General features: G+C 42.7%; 1 pseudogene; it reads left to right on the top strand.

Annotated features, from left to right (window-relative positions):
- The first annotated feature begins 11,265 nt into the window (after positions 1 to 11,265).
- Positions 11,266 to 13,101, top strand: LOC136509489 (transcription repressor KAN1-like; annotated as a pseudogene).
- Positions 13,102 to 14,809: the final 1,708 nt, after the last annotated feature.

Raw genomic sequence — 14,809 nt, 5'->3', positions numbered from 1 at the left:
TTTTATTTGGAGTATAATATACATAGATGAACAGATCCACCGTTTTAATCCAATTTTAGTGCTGCTCTCAAACAGAAGTTCGGTATTTCTAGGATATTGTATGACAGACTGGACTGAGTGAACGATGTCTTGACAATGACAGTGACACTACATATCATCCAGACTTCAGAGAGGATGGGGACACATTATTTTGTATCCAGGTGCTATGTACATCTTACAGAATAGAGGCAATTTTCTTCTGGTACAGGTGAGGTGTAAGGTGAGGCAGCCACCAATCTTGACACAGGCACAACACACAGGTCATGAGCCAGATTGGTGAATTTGTATTGATGCTGGACACAGTCACACATGAATGAATGCATCAACGCTTTGACAGCGATGTTTGTTGTTCCTTGTATGCCTTAGCCTTTGGAAGTTGGAACCAGTGACAGGCAGTTGAACTATAACACTGATGATCAAACGCCCTTGATCGAGTCAGATGTAAGAACTTGCGCTATAAGCAAGCATACATTTGGAAACATATAATATGATTGATGCAACGCATGAGAATAATTCAAAATAGAGTTGTTACACAATAATTTATGCTTGTCAGTTTAATTGTACTGCACGTGAATTTTGTGTGTGATGGATGATTGGATTCGACAGACACATGCATAGCTAGTCCTAGTCAAGGAATTCTCTGGATGCATAGATGGTGGTTTCATAAGTCTAGCTACTAGGAGAATAGATTGATGGAGATGGCACCTAAGGTTTCTTTGGTGCTGCAGGTGTAGTACCACAGTTTGTGTAATTAAGTAGTTTGGCACTAATAAACAAGCTTGACTATATTTACTAGCATAAAAAATAAATTTCCCTGACAAATTATATAGCTAACATTTGAACTTCTACATACCTGCATCGCCACGACTTGTGCTATCCCACCACACCAGATTCCAGTTCTCTTTAGCCCTAATTCATGTGCTTATTTTATTCTTAGCTGAAAATCACCTTGTTCCTTCTAGCTGATCCAAATTTTTAGTGGTATATATAGATACATTTTGACAAAAGTAGACCGACTTAATTTTGTGAGTACTTAAACTGCCAAGCCGGTCAAGTTAATTAAGTGCATGCTCTGAAATGGGAGAAGCAAAAACAAGATGCTGTGATGTAGAGTAGATCAATGCTTATTAGTTTGATTCACTTTGAAATTAAACAAGCAAACTAGAAATTTTCTACCAAGTACTTGTCATCAATAATGGTGTAATTTCTAAGTAGTTATGGTGTAACCAAAAAAAATCTGAGTTAAGAGCTCCTTTGAAATAGCAAGAGTTTTCGGCACTTTGGCTTAGATGTTAGCACTACTACATAAACATTTTTAGAGGCATCTCCCTTTTAGTCCAGAAATGGCTCTGTCAAGAACTACCTTAAAAATAGATTTTGAGCCATCCCATTAGAGGTGAATGGAAAGCCCGGTCACCTCTAGAAATGCCCTCTATTTGTAGAGGTGAGCCCAACCGTCACTGAAAATGCCACTTCTAGAGGCGGCTAGGCTTTCCTGCTGCCTAAAAATGGAGTCATTTCTAGAGGCGGCTAGAAATTCCACCTGTCTCTAGAAATGTATTTTTAGAGGTGGCTGTCAATTTAGACAGCCTCTAAAAATAGAAACCCTTTCAAATCAAGACAGATAAAGTCGAGGTGGACATAATAGCCGCCTCTACAAACCAACTTTGACCGCCCTACAAGTGCTTTATGTATAGTAGTGTAAACGCCTAAAAAAATACATGATTTCTTTGTAAAAAGAAGTACTATGCATGCATGCTCACAAATTTGGGTGCTTGGAGGCTAAAAGTTATCGAGTCGTTGAGTACACTATAGCTCCAATTTTAAAACTAACAGTGATGGAGTGTACAATGAAAATTCTATCATGAACTGAATTGAAAGTGCAATTAAAAAGATGTATCTGAATTTGCTCTCTTTATCTCGAATAATTGTAGTCTCAAAATAGATGGGCAATGGGGCAAATTCAAATTAAAGAGTGTCGTGATGTCTAGAATATGTAAGCAGAAGGAAAGAAAACAAAATCATGAGGATGAGGAATAATAGACAATAACTAGTATTTTGTTTTTTTGAAACTGGCAACAACTAGTATTTACACGTACTGCTAAACGGTACTAGCTATATGTGGAAGAGATGTCACTTTCTTAAGAATTTTTGTAAATAGATACAAGAGTCAAAAGATAAATTAATTGTGTACAAATAGGTACCTAAAAGATAAAGTGCCATGAGATTGATTTACATGCATCGTTCAACCAAAGTTTAGTTGAAGTGTCTTTTGTGTGCCATAAGTGCTATTAATTAGGCCAAAGACCAGTCACTATATATATTGATAGGAATATGATTGTTGGCTACTAGTGACATCTTTATCTAAAGTATACTACAGACTTTTGTTGTCTGGCCATATATACCCACCACAATTGATGACAAGGTAACATGATTTTTTGTTTGTTTGCAAAAGGTAGCAAATTACCATTGAAACAAAAATGATCTAGCTAATCAAATGTTTTCAGAGAGTGGAAATTTTGTAGAGCCCTGAACCCTACTATGCATGACCAGATTGTGCAACTAGTTCAGGGAAGAAGTTACGGCCCACTTGGAACATGGGAGATTCACTACCACAAAAAAGATTTTAGGAGACATGCCTATTTTATTTTTAGAGACGGACTAAAATTTTATGTATCTCTCAAAATACCTGATGATTTATGGAGGCGGTCATGTTTTACTTATGGAGACACCTAAAGTTGTCTGTCTTTCAAAATCGATTTACAGAGATGGTCGTTTTATATATGGAGATAGTAAAAAAAAATGCCCGCCTCCAAAAATAAATTTACAGAGGCGGGTCTCTTAAGATGCTCGTCTCCGAAAATCGCTATTATTAGAGGCGGTCCTTCTAAGTATCCGTCTCTAAAAATCGATTTTCAAAGGCCGTCTTAAGATGCCCGTCTCTATAAATAGTTGCAACAAAAAATAATTCATAACTTTTTCATATGAACTATGATGAAGACAAACTTCATATGAAAATTGTAGCTCTCGACGCGAACTATAACTTTCTAGTTGAATTTTTTGAAACTGTTTAGAGTCCCAAAAAATTGTTCTAATTTTGCGGATTTTGAAATTTATTTTTTTCAAACAATTTCGGATGTTGACATGATCTATACCAAAGTTTTAGGTGCCAATATAATCTACAACTGTGTAGTTGAAAAGTTTTTGACTTGAAGTCGTTTAGAGTCCCAAATATGTGTCACAAGTTCATAAATTTTGAAATTCAAAATTTAGAATTCTTAAACGACCTTGAATATTCACATGGTTAATACCGAAGTTGTAGTGGCCAACCTGATCTACATGTCTGCAGTTGATAGGTTTTTGATTTAAAGTTTTTTAGGATCTCAATATTTGTTTTAAATTTATATATTTTGAGATTCAAATTTTTTAAAATTTATACACTTTATAGTTGGAGTGCTTGACAAGATTTAAAACATTTTATTTGAATTTATTTAGTACCCAAAATATTCAATACAAGATTATAAAATATTTACATAAAAAGATAAAATCCTATATATACTCACAAGTTAGTGTGTGATGTAGTGATTATGTGGTGTTAGTGTTGAGTTGTAGGTCACGAGTTTGAGTCTTTGGAGGGACATAATTTTTTAGTTTTTACGTTTTTTGGGAACCATTAACAGAGACGAGCATTTTAAGGCGCTGACCTCCGTTTACGGAGACGGGCATAGTTAGAGGTGGAGTTTGTCCATCTCCGTAAATTAAAATAACTACCTCTCTGAAAATATTTTTGGTAGTAATGTTTTTTTTTTCTTATTCCTGTATTTTTATATGAAATTAAACTGAGAAGGATTGCTACAGTAGCAAGCCCAACCGAACATGCCCCTATGATCATTTGTATTTAGAATAAAACCACTCATGGAGCTATAACATTAAAATCCAAATGACATATATATGATGAATTTTGTAATTTTCTCCATACTTATGCAAAAGCAGGTGTGATGTGGACATGGTAGACATGCATGCGAGCCGAAGGTCAGAGCAGTGGGACCTGCTCAACGAAATAAAAGCCGTCCATCACGATCAATAAAGAATGTGATTGTGCGGAGACTGAAAAAGGCACTCAACTTTTTTGCAACCACCTAGGTTAGTGATGCATCCATCGTCCTTCATCAATTACTCCTCATGAAGTGCAGCTGATTTTCTTCATTCGAAACCAAAATAGATCTTGCTAACTTATATTTTTTTTAACAAACAGATCGAATTTGTGTTGTTAACTTGTATAATTTTTTTAAAAAAAATATGGTAAAAAATAGAAATATTTGACTTAAGCCAAAGCTAATATATATTACAGGTAAAAAACAGAGGGAGTATACGGTGATTTTGTTACCTGCAGCACCCAGCCAGATTCTTAGCTTATACTCACTCCGCCTTTTTTTACATGTGATTGTTTTAAGTCAAACATTCATATCTTTAACCGTGGATTTCAAAGAAGTTATATAGGTTCGTAACATAAGTTTTTATGAAAACACATTTTATAGTATATAATTAATAGATTGTAAAACTATAAAGTTTTTTCAATCTATGAATTATATATTATAAAAAAGTGTTTTTCACAGTAAATCTAAAAGCATAAATCTTATGTTATAAAATTTTTTAGACGATGAGAGGAATGGAAGACCCGGACCCGGACCCCGACCCACTCCTCCCCTTCATCGTTCCCCCTGCGCCCCTCGCATGCCCTGAACCAAATCCTCCTAATTCCGCTAAACTCCTAGCTTCCCTGCAGCAAGAAGCGCCACCACCTCTGACCGATCTACCCATCGATGGGTCCAACTTTCATATCCTCACCCAGAATCCCGCGAAGATCGAAGCCCCCAACCCAACGCTGCTCGAGAAGCTGCAGACAGAAACCATTCCAGGCGCACCGCCAGAGCGGAGTTGGGTTGAGCGCCGCCACCAGCACGCCGGAGGTCACCACCAGCGCCCAAGGGGCCTCCCTCTCCCCTGCTGCCACTCCCTTCTACCCGGGCTGCAGTTCCTAGGGCCGCTCCAGATGGGCGGAGGACTGCTCCTCCGATGACTCCGACAGGGAGAGTTCCTCACTGGCCTCATGGTAAGGACGCCGACCATCTTAAGGGCTGATCTATTATGCACAAGGTATCATCACATGGTAAATTACCTGTCTCAAACAATGAAGATTACAACTTCAACCTAAACACATATGATGGAGAGTTCTATTAAGAAGAGGGCTAGAAGGGAGGTTTGACATAGACTTAACAGATAGGAATGGAAGTAGACAATGAAATAGATGATGACGAGGATGCTAGACCTTGTGAGGTCATCGAGCGTCGAAGACGGCTCCCTTGTCGGAAGCGCTCGCCTCATGCTGGCCGGGTCGCAAGCAGTGGTGCCAACCCATCAGAGACTCAAAACTCGAGTTCCGCAGGCCACCGACGCCGTATCTTTGCTCCAGATGTGCACTACGGGATACTGATTAATTACCGAGTGTTATAAACACTCGGCAAATATGCATAAACACTCGGTAAATCATTTACCGAGTGCCACACTCGGTAAACATGACTCGGTAAACAACGACTCGGTAAAGTTAGTTTACCGAGTGTCAACTAACGGGGCACTCGGAGAATAAATCTTACCGAGTGCTAATCCGGCACTCGGTAAACAACTACGACGTGACGGTCGTCAGTCCTCAAGCTTGCCGTTAACGGCGTCGTTTACCGAGTGTTAGACATAGCACTCGGTAAACAGATAACCATTTTCATGATTAAAACAATTCCGCAAATATTTTCGGACTCGGTAAAGAGGTCTACTACCGGGTGTTTATTTTTTCCGAGTGTTGGCACTCGGTAATAAATTTTTTCCGAGTGCCCCGACTTTTGACACTCGGTAATTATATGGGCACTCGGTAACTACACAGTCTCCGGTAGTGGTGGATGGTTGGCATGCGAGTCGAGGGCCAGATGTAATAGCTCGGAGCCGGCACAGGTGCAGTCGCAAAGATGACGACCAACGAGGCGCATCTTGGAGGACCTACAGGGCAAATGCCTTAATTGTCTCTCTTCCTTCCACCACATGGCAACCTGCAAGCTGCCCAAACGTTGTCTGCGTTGCCTGCGATTGCAAGTGGCGGCACACAGCTGACTCGTGCGGCTCTGACGCAGTGAACGCCGGTACCGGTCAACAGGTTCGCTTCTTGCAGGCGCGTCGTGGTTCCAGGCCGGCATCGTCGATCATTATCGCCGGAACCAGGAAGTCACCCATTCCTCTCCTGACATTCCCCACCCCGAAGGTGCTGGCGACAGAGACGTCAGGCAATCGTTAGGGCCCGTCATTGAGTTCCCACACCTCCATCTTGGTGGGGTCTATCGGATGCCCGTTGCCGGGATTTGAAATTGAGTCCATGGTCGTGACCAGGCCACAGTTGGATGATGTGCGAAGCCCGCTACCCGAGGAATTTGGTGGGCTGGTTTCTACTACTCCGCCTCTTGATGTGCCAGCGGCCGAGGATCTAGGGCATTCCTTGTGCTCGACCCAGAACGTCGCTGCCGCATAGACGACATTTTCAAATGTTGGCACCAATCAGGAGCTCCATGACAGTCCCACTGCAGCGAGGCATTCTTTCAAACCCACCTAAGCACTGCCCGTCAGCGACGACTTCGTCCCTCGCAGGAGCGGTCGTTTGGCCGCAAAGAGGAGAGCCAGATTTTGCGAAGCCGGAGCTGCAGGCGAGGATGGTTCTACTGAAGAAGCTGGGCTTAGAGCAGTTAGTGCCCTCCATTGATGCAACTTCCTTCGTAATTCCAGGAGACGTACCTTTAGGCAGCCGCTGTCTGCGTTGTCTAAGCGTGAGGCCTTGCATGGACGGGCTTTTCAATGGGGGCCGTCTTTGACCCATCACGGAGCCAGTTGCTGCTGCTGTTGCACAGGAGCAGTTTTGTTGCTTCCTTGCCATTTCTTTGGTTGTCGCAATTTTGTTGCCGTATAATCTCTAACATGTTAAACGTCGGGTTCCCCTGAGCTAGATTCGCTATGCGCCTTGCACCATTGATCTAATTGAAGGAACCTTGTAAGGAGTTTCTGCACCCCTTTCCTCTTAACGAAACACTTGTGCCCCGGCACCTGTTCGTGAAAAAAATAAAGTTTTTCAAAATGGATGGTCAAAGATACTAATGTTTGACTTAGGACAGATCTAATATGACATATGTAAAAAAAGGAGTATATGATGAGTCAATCCATGCTAGTCAAGTGGATGAGGCTAGGGAGGCCGGGATGCTACGGGACGAGGGATGGAATTCATGTTTTGATGGCCCACTAGCTACCAAGAAACTATATAGAATGATATGTTTTGTGAGAGAAATTTTGAATCATAAAGCTAGTGACATGTTATTTGAGATGAATACCTTTTAGAAAGTTGTTTATATGGTGCCAGAGAGAGACGAAAGTTTTATTTGTAGGCATAATTTTGTTACCTTTGTGGGTATATGAATTTGTAATATTTTATGATGACTCCTAATAAGGACTACAAAACTAAAAGACTCCTAGCTTGTCTATTTTGTGTACGTATACTCAATATTTTGTTTACACATGAATACATTTTTCTGTTCTCAGTATGTATCTCATCATCCTACTTCCAAATGGGAGCGTACGTCGATCTTGAGCTATGAGCTGATGCATTTTTGTAAATATGTAACATTTAGAGGACAAACTAATTATATTAGTTTAAAAACTATACTATTCATTAGTTTATCCTAGCTAGAAGTCATATATTTATCATATTCAACGACGGAGGGATCGGAGGGAATACTTATTGAACCGTTCTACCTAACTGTACTAGTTGTTTCTTTTGTATATTTGTTTGAATGGTCTCTCCTGCCACCCAGGTACAAAGCGATGTACATGTACAGTACTACATGTGCATGCAATTAATTAATCACATATATAACAACGGATTATTGTCATTCACAGAGGGCATGCATGGAGTGTATACGTACATAATAATTAATGATACATGCATAAGCAGTTGAACTGCTGATTGCATGCATGCAGCATATCATCCTTGAGTACAGTATATATGTACAAATACAGCCACGTGCGTTGTCCTGGCTAGCTACTAGAAGTCGAAAGTAGTTAAAGTACCTACACACACAGTAGCTAGCTAGTAGTAGCTACGAGACAGACTGATATATACACCTACTCATAATACACCAAGCGGCGACTCATCATCAGAATTCAGAATTGGAGTAGGCGTTGCATGTCACTACCGGAGACGGCTTCTTTGCCGAGTGTCCCAGACTTTGCCGAGTGCTTTTTATCGGGCACTCGGTAAAGAAGCTGTTTGCCGAGTGCCAGAGAGAAAGCACTCGGTAAACAACTGGCACTCGGCAAAGAGGTGGTTTGCCGAGTGCCGAGCACTCGGCAAACAATAACACTCGACAAAGAGGTGGTTTGCCGAGTGCCGAGTGCCGAGCACTCGGCAAACAATAACACTCAGCAAAGAGGTGGTTTGCCGAGTGCTCGGCACTCGGCAAACCAGAACACTCGGCAAAGGAACGCCTCCGTTAACGGCCGACAGCCGCCGTTAATCCTTGTGCCGGGAGCGGCGTTTGATGATACCAAGTGTAGCACACCATCAAGGCAGCCGCAGCCTTAGCGGATACGCAGAAACATGGGTACGCGAATTCATTTATTTATTCTAACGCTCAATTCTGCATGATTTTTAATCATCTTGCTGTTTCTCTCGCAGTCGGCGTCACATGGTGGCCAGCCTTGCTCCATCTTCAAGGCATTTGCTATGGCCCACAAGGGCAAGGCGACGTCCGACGTCGACTACAACCCGGAGGACGAGCCCGAGGCGTACAACAATGCGACCGTCCACAACCGCCTCAGTGAGTACACATCGATGGCAAGGGAGGTCCATGGGCCACAGTACGATCCGAGCACCGAGGACCTTGATGGAGAACTCATCATGAGGGTGGGAGGAGGCAAGAAGCATGTGCGGTACTGGATTGGCGACGACGCAATCGACTCGGTCGCTACTCCCAGTCTCTCCCAGATTCGAGCAAGCAGCACGAGCAGGAGCCCGGCCATACGACCTAGGCAGGACACTTCGCACCACCGGGTGGAGGCACTCGAGGTTATTCCTGGTTTATTCGTCGGTCATTGGTTTTTTATATCTTTCCTTTGCATTATTGTAATATTGGGGTGAATATATTGTAGGCCTAGCTGGAACAAGAGAGAAGGATACGGGAGCAGATGCAGGCGAAGATGGAGAGGGTGGAGGCCGAGCAGTGGAGGATGGCGGAGATTCTTCAGTACATGCAAAGTCTTGGCGCTGCTACGGGTGTACTTCCGCCACCTTCGCTATTCGCTCCACCTCCACCTCCGCCTCCTCAAAATTCTACTCCTGTGAGTATAAATGTTTTAGTTTATATGTTCATGCTTACGGTCAAAGTTCTACTCATGAAAGTTTTATTCATGTATGGTATATATTTATCTTGTCTCACACATGCAATCTCTTCTTCTTTGTGCAGAATCAATCGGCGGCATCGAACGATCCTCATGCTTCAGCGAATCCTTCACCAAATCAGTGATGATACTTGTGGTTGTTAATGGTACTTCTATTTGCAATTGTGGTTGAAGATGATGGAGCACTTAGATTACTTGTGAACTTATTTGTGATATATTGTGAGACATGTGACGTTTGTGATATATATGTGACGTTTGTGATATATATGTGGTGTTGGTGATATATATGTGCTGTTGATGATATATATGTGATGTTGGTGATGTTTGTTATATATATATATATATATATATATATATATATATATATATATATATATATATATATCTTCTGTTTGTTTGGATGAAATGTAAAAAAAAACAAATAAAAAAGGCTGTTTTCAGTCACTTTGCCGAGTGCAATGGCCATGACACTCGGCAAAGTGACTACCTGGGAATATACTTTGCCGAGTGCAATGGCCATTGCACTCGGCAAACATCACAGATTTGCCGAGTGCCACGCGACAGACACTCGGCAAAGGTCGTATGTTTGCCGAGTGTCTTGCTGGCGGCACTCGGCACAGTGGCCACCTTTGCCGAGTGTCTGAGTCAATGGCGCTCGGTAAAGCGGCGACCTTTGCCGAGTGCTTGACTTTGACACTCGGCAAAGCTGCCGTCACGGTGGCGCTCGCCGCCACGGCTACTTTTCTTTGCCGAGTGTCGGATTGGCACTTGGCAAAGCCTTGGCTGAGTGCCCGATAAAGTGCACTCGACAAATAGGTCTTTGCCGATAAACTGTTTACCGAGCGTCCTTTGCCGACACTCGGCAAAGGGCGCTCGGTAAACAGTTTATCGGCAAAGACCTCTTTGCCGAGTGCACTTTATCGGGCACTCGGCAAAGGCTTTGTCGAGTGTATATCGGCCTTTGCCGAGTGCCTGAGGCACTCGGTAAAGAAGCCGCCTCCGGTAGTGTGTCATGTGCATGAATATTGTCCTCTCTGTCTCACATGCATTATATTGGACTTATAATAATCACAGTTGGCATGACTATTATCTTCCTTCATTCTCTTTCACACCGTACCTTCTAGCTAGTCAGTCGTCTACACTGCTCCGCTCCTGCCGTACCAGATGGAGACAGAAATAAATAAAGCTGATACAAACAAAAAGATTAGTTCCTGGTATGACCAATATGGAACACAAGCCAAAGACTTTAGGGCAACGCTGATTAGTCCACAATCCACACAGTACTATATATTTTCTGTAGTGTTTGTCAGTTAGGATTGGTTGTAGTTTCACCTTTTCCCAACCTTTTGCCTTGATTCACTAGTACTAGTACTTCTTTTCTGAAAAGCCATATATAAATATATATATGGGGTGTTCATATATATATGAGATCACTTGTCGTCTCACACAACGCCTATGCCTATATGCAGACACACACATATATTTAGTTAGATGGATGGATGGATAGATAGAATGATCCATGACCTCACCTTTGTTTTGGCCCTCTCTCTATCTTGCTACTTCTTTTGAGTGTTAGCTAGATCGGTAACGGCCGGCATGATGCAATAACAACACAAGATGTCACAAGAGCGAGTTGGACTTGGACCTCAGCTCACCCATCAACATCTACTATACTAGAGCTAGTAGCTTCTTGTTGATAGAGTTGGCCGCCGGCGCCGGTGATCGTCCACCGGTCGCGCATGCATGGCGGGAGGTAGCAAAGGCTGCGATGAGAGCTCTGCAGATCAGCTGCTGCGGCTGTCCGGCGGCCAGGCCGGGGACGACGGGGAGGATGATGCTGCTGGCGCCGACGTGCCTCGCGCCGGTCATGACGGGAGCTCAAGCAATAGCAGCACGGTGGAGCTGGATGAAGCCGGTGGGGACAGCGGCAGGAAAGCCGCCGGCGCCTCGCCGTCCTCAGTGCGGCCCTACGTCCGGTCTAAGAACCCCCGCCTCCGCTGGACGCCGGAGCTCCACCTATGCTTCCTCCGCGCCGTCGACAGGCTCGGCGGCCAAGACCGTAAGCAACCACCTGTCCATCTCCTGATTATATATTAGCTAGTTTCAGTAAATCAATGTCTCTCTCTTTCTCTGTCTGTCTGTCTGTCAGGTGATTTCAGTTCATTTCATGGATGCTTGTGTTGTGTCACTTGTGTGTATGTAGGTGCAACTCCAAAGCTCGTTCTTCAACTGATGAACGTTAAAGGGCTTAGCATAGGCCATGTCAAGAGCCATCTCCAAGTATATGTGTGTGTGTGTGTGTGTGTGTGTGTGTGTGTGTGTGTGTGTATATCGTGATTTCAGTTCATTTCATGAATGCTTGTGATTGTATAGGTGCAACTCCCAAGCTCGTTGTTCAATTGATGAACGTTAAAGGGCTTAGCATAAGCCATGTCAAGAGCCATCTCCAAGTATATGCAGATCTGCAGATCTCTTCATCCCTTATCCTAGTTTGGTTAAATTTAATTTCTTGCTGGTTAATTCCATCATGTTCCATATTTTCTTTTGATGATTTTCAGATGTATAGGAGCAAGAAGATCGACGACTCGGGCCAGGGTAAGACTAATTCTTGAGCAGCATCTCGTTGTTTCAGTTCGTAGACTCGGTTAATTATTGATCATGTATATAATAATAATAACTATCCCTTGACATGGTAAGTTATACTACTCTTTTACAGTGATAGGTACTGGTTCATGGAGAGATGTTCATCAGTTGCAGGACGCGGGACAAGCGTACAACCTCGGCCATCTCTCCTTGCATCACGGCCAGACGTACTGGTGCTAGTACCATATTGTCAGCAAGGTAGTTGGATGGATCCATGGGTGATCATGCATGGAACACATGCAAATAAAATCCCATTAAATTTCTACGCCTTTTTCTTGTCTCAACAATAGGCAGGCAGCACATGGTTCTCGAACTAATAATGTCATTAATTGGTTTATGTGGACTAGGTTTGGTGCATGGCCCCATTGGAACAATTTCCATGATCCATCGTATTTGCTTCACAGTCACCATCTTCTTGGATCAAAACCCTACTACTCATCAACAGCTGAAGCCGACGCATTCCTTAGAACTCGTGCTCAGTATACTGCTAGAGCTAGCAGCACTCCAGCATCTACTCTTCAAAGGTGTTTATCATATCAAAATGATCAATTCATGAATCATCATCAACGACGACTGCCCAGCAATGAGGATAATATCCACCATGATCCGCTTGATCTCGAACTTGCATGGATATCGGCCCACGCCGGGACAAGAGAATAAAGAGATCAGGTTGTACCTGGGGAAGACATCAAGAAGAGGAGAATAATGCCGGGGATCAAGAAGTCGAGAGTGCAACTGATGATACTCGGCTATCTCTTTCTTTGTTCCCATCTCCTCCTTGTGTGAGGACCAGTAGTGGTGGTCATCATAAAGTCCTAGGTCTCAATATGGAAAAAGGGAAAGCGCATCCAACAAGGACAAGTACTCTTGATCTCACCATATGATCTAGCTAGTGCAGTGTGGTGATATCTTGTGGTACTTATCCATTTATGTAGAGGAAGACTCATATGACACTACTAGGGATGTGTACATCAATGATGCTCTTCTTTTGTCACTGAAGACTCCAAAATCGTCACATATATTATTTTATGACGAATTTGTGACGATATGGTATTCGTCATTGAATGCGCGTCATATTTTACCTATCGTGATGAAACGTCTATTTTCGTCATAGATGTGCATTTGTTCTATGACGAAATAGCCATTGTCATAGAAGTGTATTCTTTCTATGATGATCTATTTTCGTCATTGATATAGCCCCTTTTTCGTCATGACTTGCCGTCTGTTAGGCGGCCAGACGACGTCTACCACGTTGGCAGCTGACGTGTCTTGTCCACGTGGCGCATCCACACTGCAGGTGATGTGTCCGACCACGTGGCAGCTGACGTGGCTTGTGATGTGGATGGTCCACGTGTCCACTTTTTATTGGGCCACAAGGCTTGCTGTGATAGGTTCTCATTTTTGTCACTGAAGTAAATAGAAATTCATCACAGAATCAATTACCAAATCGTCACAGAAAGGTCAGATAATTCATCACAAGTGCACATGCTGATTTCATTACAGAATGCAAATAATACTGGTAAGCTGACTTTTTTTTTTGAGCTAGTAGGTGTTGGGTTCGATTCTCAGGCAACGCACATTTTTTTAAAAAACCCACTTTTATGACGAAGAGCATTATCTAACAGGTGGGGCTTGAACGGTGAAACTGTACAGTTTCACTTCTATGACGAAGCTCTGTTCATTTATATGACGAATGCTTTTACTTCGTCACAGTTGTACGAAGGGGATGACGCCCACATCCAACATCCATGACGATCAAGGTAGAATCGTCATTAATTAACCTTATTCAGTGACCAAAATCTGAATCGTCATTCTCAAATTGTCATAGATGAAAGGATTTCTAGTAGTGTGAGTATGCATATCTGCATAAGTTGAGCTATTCATTCTATATACATGCATATATGATCTTTTGTGTTTGGATATGTTTCTAAGTGGCTATGTCTGAATTTTTTGTTGGTGTTGTCTTTTAACCAAGCTGGCCAAATTACCATTTATGTCGAATGTAGTTAACTGCTAGTGTGCATGTTTGATAAGTACATATAGCATTACTGCTTATTTAAAAACAGTAGTGCTATCAAGATTTCTTATACACTTAAGAATTATTTGGATATGATCGTCATTTGTAACAGTGGACATATATAGAAGAGATGATATTTTATTTTTTTTATGATTAGAAGGACATATATAAAAAGGATATTTCAGCTTCCCCAACTTTATTTAAGCATTTTTAGTCATTTGTTGTAACAATGGACTTGAGATATATTGTATGACTCGTTTTACAAGGTGTACTTAGAGTCCCCTTCGGGCTTTGAGTCGCAGCGGCCATGCCCCACGCCGACCCCCCCCCCCCCTCCCCCCGCCCCGACTCCCCCGATTTTTTTTATTTTAACACTTTTTTTAAAACTATTTAAAATCTAACACAGATTTAAAAAAACACTTTTGGCCGCGCCTAGTTGCATGGTGTGGCAAAATAATGGCGTGGAGAGGCTGGTCAACAGAGCGCTGACTAGCTGACGTGGCAGTCTCTGCCGCGCCACCCAGCCTGGAGTGGCAGAGGCTAATAACGGGCCGCATCTAGTTTCTCGCTCTCTCTCACTCGCTCGCTTAGATCCAGCCGCCGCCGCTGCAGCTCGCCGCCACCGGC

The sequence above is a fragment of the Miscanthus floridulus genome, chromosome 15 (genome assembly GCF_019320115.1).
Source record: "Miscanthus floridulus cultivar M001 chromosome 15, ASM1932011v1, whole genome shotgun sequence".
In the NCBI taxonomy this organism is placed as follows: Eukaryota; Viridiplantae; Streptophyta; class Magnoliopsida; order Poales; family Poaceae; genus Miscanthus; species Miscanthus floridulus.
This window is presented reverse-complemented; position numbering and strand designations above follow the sequence as displayed.